Raw genomic sequence first — 6,766 nt, 5'->3', positions numbered from 1 at the left:
CAGGAGCCCCGCCACTTGCTGGCAAGGAAAAAAAAAAAAAAAAGTGTAAAAAGAAGGAATAAGGCAGAGCGTGTGGTGGCGCTTGGCCTCGTGCCTAACACATAGCATGGAATAACATTCCTTAGCGCTCGTCCTCAGAAGTGACCGGGACTTTGAACTCCCCACCTTCCCCGGGGACAAACGAGAATTAGAGGCGCGGATAGCTCCGGGCTTGCCGTGCAGCTGGAGAGCACTAATGTCCCTCGCATGAGCGAGCACGTGAAACCTCCTGTCGAAAATAACAAGAAGAGCCCCTTGTTGAAAGGAGTGAGGGGACAGGTCTCGTTAGCTGCTCTCCTCCCAGAGTGTGGGGAGCACGCTCTCTAGCCAAGGGTCAGAGCCAGGAGCCCCTGACCCACACGCTCCACCCACTACCCTACACATTGCTGACTCCCACCCAGAAAACAGCCCGCTCGACAATGGACCTCTTTTTACGGTGCATTTAACTGTGGAACAAAGATTCACAAGAATACATTGTCTGAATGTGCAAGCTTAGTTCCTGCTTAGCTGGAACCACTTAGAAAACTCAGACACCAGGGCTCCCCCAGCTGACCTCACCTCCGGTCCCCGTTCTACACTTCCCTATCTGAAGCTCCTTTTGTGGCCCTGCCTCCCCAAGTAAGCTCTGGGAAGGAACAGCAAGTGCACCCCAACATGCCCTTCTGGACTAGCTCCCTTGGGCATAATTTCCCACCCAAAACCCAGGCACAGTTTGTTCTGTGCCAAATGGAAGGTGCCAGAATGGTGGCCCGGCTCACAAGGAGAAGGGAAGTTAGAGGAGTGAGGCAGGAGGCAGAGATCAGGAACAGAGGCTAAGTGAAGGCTAAGCACCTGCTAAAGCAGAACACACGCATATGCCTGTGACCCATAGATTCCTAGGTAGAAATGGGTGCATGTGCTGGCCTAAAGTAGTGGAGATCTGGGCCAGCAGGTGGCGTGGTGGCTAAGGCACTGGACCCCGACATGGCTGACTATGATTCGAGTCCCAGGCTTGACGGCTTGGAACATGCCAGGTGCGTTTGCATGTGTGCCCAAAATCCCAGGGGGGGTTGCAGCGTGCCCATACCCCCGGGGGAAGGGGTGATTTCTCACTTTCCTTCTCACTGTCTTTTCCTGTCTCTCCAGCAAGCATATACACCCTATGGCAAAAACCTTTAAAAAAAAAAAAGTAGTTAAAATCCAGAAGCTACTCAAATGTCCATGAGCACGAGAATGGCTATGTGCGTCGGGCAGTGATCACACTTGTCCGTAACAAACATGAACACACCAAAGAATTGATTTTAAAATGATTATTTGCCACACGGTACACCTGCCAGAGAGGAAACTCTGCCCCATTGGCACATGGTCATGTTCCATCCCGTCAGGGTCCTAGGCACACGCACACACCCAACATGTTTTTCAAGCTGTAGGGACCGACCAGAACCTCAGGCAGCCACACGGCTTCTAGCTCCATATGTCCAGCACTTCTCTGCGTTACCAGGCCATTCCAAGAACTGGCTTTTTAATTTCACTTCAGGTACAAAGTAGGCCGTCTGTGTGGTTACAAGTCAGGATCATGGCTACCCAGAAGTAGCAGTGGTTGCCTCCGGCTAACCCCTGCAACGGGAGACTCGGAACGAGTTCTGGGGTGCAGATGCTCTTCTGTTCCTTTCTCTAGGCGCTGGTCCCAAAAGTTTGTACAATTTGTGAAGATTCAAACTATTCACTTCTGGTGTGCACTTTTCTGTGTGCATGTGATTTTCAGTGGTTGTTTTTGTGTGTTTAACCAGCTCTCAAGAAAATAAACTTTAAAAGCTCTTATTAGGATCTTTTGCCAGTTCATGTGGTAGAAGTATTTCTCCCATGGCTGATTATAAGCTATCAACATGGTTTCACTGAAGGTGGAGCTGAGAAAAGAGGTATAGGGACCAGCAGTTAGCGTAATGGCTGTGTTGCTGGACTCCCATGTAGTCGACCACGGTTCGCATCCCGGCCCCGGTGGCTTAAAACTCACGCCGGGCGCGTGTGCGTGCGTGCCCAAGATCCCGAGAGGAGAATGGAGGATAAGGGATTGCAGCATGGCCATCCACCCTGGGGGGTGATTTCTCGCTTTCTGTCTCTCTGTCTGTCTGGCGAGCACATGTGCCCTATAGCAAAAACCTCTCCAAAAATAAGAAAAAAGAAAAGAGGTATATACTCCATTCTTGCATGCTGGACTGAGCTAACCTCAATATAGCTAGACTACTAGTTATATACTTCAAGCAAGAGTTTTGAAAAATAGTCTGCTGGGACCAGCAGTTGGCATGATGGCTATGTCACTGGACTCTCATGCAGTTGACTGCAGTTCGAGTCCTAGACCCGGTGGCTTAATCTTACACCGGGCGCGTGTGCGTGCATGCCCAAGATCCCGAGAGGAGAATGGAGGAGAAGGGATTGTGGCATGGCCATCCTCCCTGGGGGATGATTTCTTGCTTTCTATCTCTCTGTCTTTCTGGCGAGCACATGCGCCCTATAGAAAAAACTCTCAAAAAGAAAAAAAAAACAGTCTGCTAACACAGACATGAGACTAAGGGTTGGGCAGGGTAAGCCCCTTCTTTCTCGATTTCCTACTTGTTTCACCTGTCACCTACCTACACACTTTAAGACATTTTTATAGCACCATTATTGAGATACAATTTGCACACTATATGCTTCATTTAAAATGTATATTTCAATGGTTTCTTAATATATTCACCTACTTGTGCAGCCATCGCCACATTCAATTTTCCTCCAACCCCTGACAACCACTAACCTACTTCCTGTCTCTATTGAGTTGCCTTTTTTGGAGATTTCGTGTCAATGGAACTGTGTGATATGTAGTCTCCTGTGACTGACTCCTTGACTTAGCCTAATATTTTCAGGGTTTGTTCACCATGTGCCAGTATTTCATTTTTATTGCCAAATGCTATTCTATTGTAGGGATCTGCATTTTGTTTAGGCATCAAGGGACATTTGGGTGCTGCCACCTTTTCTGACCCGTACGAGTAGTGCTGCTATGAGTGAGTGTGCACATGTCTTTGTGTGGGTGTTGGCTTTTATTTCTCTCATGCATATACCTGGGAGTGGGATCGGTGGGGCTGTTCTGTATAACCTCCTGAGGAACCACCTTACTGTTCTCCAAAGTGTCTCTGATGATGTTTTTCATTCCCTCCAGAAGTGTGTGCGAATTCCAGTTTCTCCACATCCTCCCAAACACTCATTTTCTGTTTTTTCCATTGTTTTGCATTTTAATGGTAGTCATCCTCGTGATATCTCATTGGGGGTTTGATTTTCATTTTCCTGATGACCCGTGATTTTTTGTTTTGTTTTGTTTTGGAGAGGTTTTCACTATAGGGCGCGTGTGCTCGCCAAAAAGACACAGAGAGACAGAGACAGAAAGTGAGAAATCACTCCCCAAGGGGATGGTCATGCTGCAATCCCTTCTCCTCCATTCTCCTCTCAGGATCCAGGGCACGCACGGCATGAGTTTAAGCCACCCGGTCCGGGATTTGAGCCACGGTCAACTACATGGGAGTCCAGTGACATAGCCATTATGCCAACTGCTGGTCCCAACCTGTGATGCATATGTTAGTGTACTCATTGGCCATTTGTGTCTTTGGAGAAATGGCTGCTTAGATCATTTGCCCATTTTTAAATTGAGTGGTCTTATTTTTGGGTGGTGGGAGTTATATATTCTACATAGAAGTCCTTCACTAGCTATCTTGCAAAACTTTTCTGCCATTCTGTGGATTATCTTTTCCTTTTGCTTCTTTGGACATGACCTGATTTCCTCTTCAAGTAGACAGAACTTCGGCCAGCTGGCAGCGTGGAGGTTAAGGTGCCTGGATCCCACATAGCCGACTGCAAAGTTCAAATCCTGAATCTGGCAGCTTGAAAAACACACTGAGTTTTTGTGTAAATTTGCGCCAAATCCCAAGAGGAGAATGGAAGAGAAGGGACTGTGGCATGGCCATCCCCATGAAGGAGGCGCTTTCTCTCTCTCTCTCTCTCTCTCTCTCTCTCTTTGGTGAGTGCACATACTCTATAGCAGCATTTTTATTTTTTTGAGAGGTTTTTGCTATTGTGCATGCATTCGCCAGAAAGAAAGAGACAAAGAGACAGAGAGCGAGAAATCACCCCGCCCCAGGGAGGATGGCCATAGCACAATCCCTTCTCCTCCATTCTCTCCTCTTGCAATCTTGAGCACACACGCACACATGCCCGGCGTGAGTTTAAGCCACCGGGTCTGAGACTTGAACTGCAGTTGACTACATGAGAGTCCAGCAACATAGCCATTACACCAACTGCTAGTCCCCAGCAACAATTTTTTAAAAAGGTGATGACAGAACTTTAGTTCCAGGTTCGCACCTAGAGAGTCACCTAAACAACTGAGGCACGTGCCCATGAGCTGAGGCTGGCTGAAGCTGGGAGTGGATCTCAGCGTGAAGACCCCACTGGGAGTTCCTGCCTCTCTGTCTTTCTCTCTTGCTCGCTCACTCCAGGAGGGAAAAAAAAATAAAAAAATAAAAATAAAAAAGAGAGAGAACGTTCAGGAATCACAAACTCTGAAGTCTTCAAAGGCCAATACAGAATATCTGGGTGGCCTTTGGCTTCTCCTGGGATCCCGTTGTTCAGGTCAGCAGTGTTTGTTTAGACTCAGGCTTAAATTACTGCAGCCTGGGTTTATATGGTGGGTCTCCGCTGGCTGCCAAGGAAATCCGGGCAAGTCTCCTGACTCCTCTAGGCCCTGTGTGTGCTTGTTGATGAAATGTGGGTGCCACCACTGTCCTCGTAAGGTGGACGGAGAACAGCTTGGAGCACTTCAGGACAGGCTGGCCTGAGTCATTTTAACTGCCTGTTTTACTTCACAAGCATTTTTTAAAAAGGCTCTGTTCTTTTCAAAAAAAATTATTTAACTTTATTTATTTATTTAAATTTGGTTAGAGAGGAACACAGAGTCAAAGAGAGAGAGAGGGAAATTAAAACAAACCGCCAGGTCCAGGACTTGAACCACAGTCGGCTATGTGGGAGTCCAGCACACCACCTGCCAGCCCAAGGCCATGTTCTTTATTGTTTTTATACATATTTTCCATGTGCTTTTTAAAAAACATTTATTTATTTGTTTGTTTGTTGTGATTTTCAAGCTGCCCGGCCCAGGACTCCAACTATAGTTGGCCATGTGGGAAACCAGCCCCTTAACCACCACACCACCTGCTGACTCCACACAAACATTTTTTTTTTAACATAAAATGTAAGACCTCTGTCTGGTCTGGCATAAATCGGGCTCGGCCTGCGGGACAATCCCCTCCCTCCCCTGCTGCTTATGCCAGATAGCCTGCGCTGGGCCGCTGCCGGCTCTCCACCTCCACAGCATCCTTGATTGCTCCTAACTGCTTTTAGAGGGGGAAGCCTGAAACTGCTGTCTCCCAGAATGGAAGGAAGACAGCACTGCTACTCTTACTATCATTATTAAATCAGTCAGGCAGAAGCATGCCCAGCCTCTTGGGCCCAAAAGAAGTTGCCCTCACTGAAACCAAAAGAAAGTGTCCTTGATTTGACTCTCCTTCCTCTCTGGGGGAAGTGGCTCTCCTTCCTTTCTGGGGGAAGTGGCTCTCTGGCCCCAGCAGGGGTTTCTCAATCTCCCCAAAGCATCAGCCTCTCCATCCCCCAGAGGCGGAGTCCCACCTGGGCACCCTACGCCTGGAGCCTTTGGTCTCTGGGTCCCAGCATCCTGGTGACACCCACAGCCCTGTCTGGCTCTGGAGCTCAGGGGATGCAGCGGCCTGGGGTGCAGAGCAGGGCGGCCTCGGATCCTGCAGCAGCCGGACTTCCTTTATCAAAGCGGCCACGCTGGCCACAGGCACACTGCCGGGTTGCTGCGAGTTTAAAAATAAAAACGAAACTGTCGCTGAAGTTCCTGCCCTTTGCCCCTCAGGCCCTGAATGTACAAGTCACTCCCGAGAGGCTGGAAAGGCTGCCATCATGGTGACATCTCCCTCTGCTCGGCGCACCCTCACTGCTGCGGGCAGGGTTCCTGCAGCCCGAGTGCCCTGGCAAAAAGCCACGCGCGTACCTGCCCAGCCCACCACGGCACTGTGTTAGCCCAAGCTGCCCACTGAGCTTGACGATTAAAAAGGCAAACCTGCGATGTGCTCGCAGAGATTTGGAGCCAGCGTCAGGTGCAGCTGGGGCCCACGACGTCCCAGATTCAGAACTTCAGCAGGTCCACCCAGGCGACTGCCGTGCCCGGTCATGGGCCGTCCCTTGAAAATTCTCTCATTTGACATTGATTTTTAGGTTTTTGCTATGGGGAGCATGCTTTCACTGGAGAGAAACAGAGAGGGAAAGTGAGAAATCACCCCCCTGGGAGGGATGGCCACACTGCAATCCCTTCTCCTCTATTCTCTTGGGATTTGGGGCACACAGGGACACGCGCCCCATGTGATTTTTCATGCCTGGCAGGTCCAGAACCTGAACTGTGGTGGGCCGTGGGGGAGTCCAGCACCTGAACCACCGTGCCGTCTGCCGGCCCTTGACGTTTTTTAATATCCAGCATGTGGGTAATAAAGCAAAAAGAGCCTCGAGAGAATGGCTTGGGTCCTGGCCTGACCCCTGCCGCTGCATCCCGGGGGGCTGACAGGTGGTGCTCCTCTGCATCTCTGTCACCTCTTCCTCACCAGGGAGGCCCCTGCCACCCAAGCCACTGCCCAGGCACCTTCCACAGCCCTGT

This window comes from Tupaia chinensis, unplaced genomic scaffold, assembly GCF_000334495.1.
Source record: "Tupaia chinensis unplaced genomic scaffold, TupChi_1.0 Scaffold000513_1, whole genome shotgun sequence".
Taxonomy (NCBI): domain Eukaryota; kingdom Metazoa; phylum Chordata; class Mammalia; order Scandentia; family Tupaiidae; genus Tupaia; species Tupaia belangeri.
Note: the sequence above shows the minus strand (reverse complement) of the source record.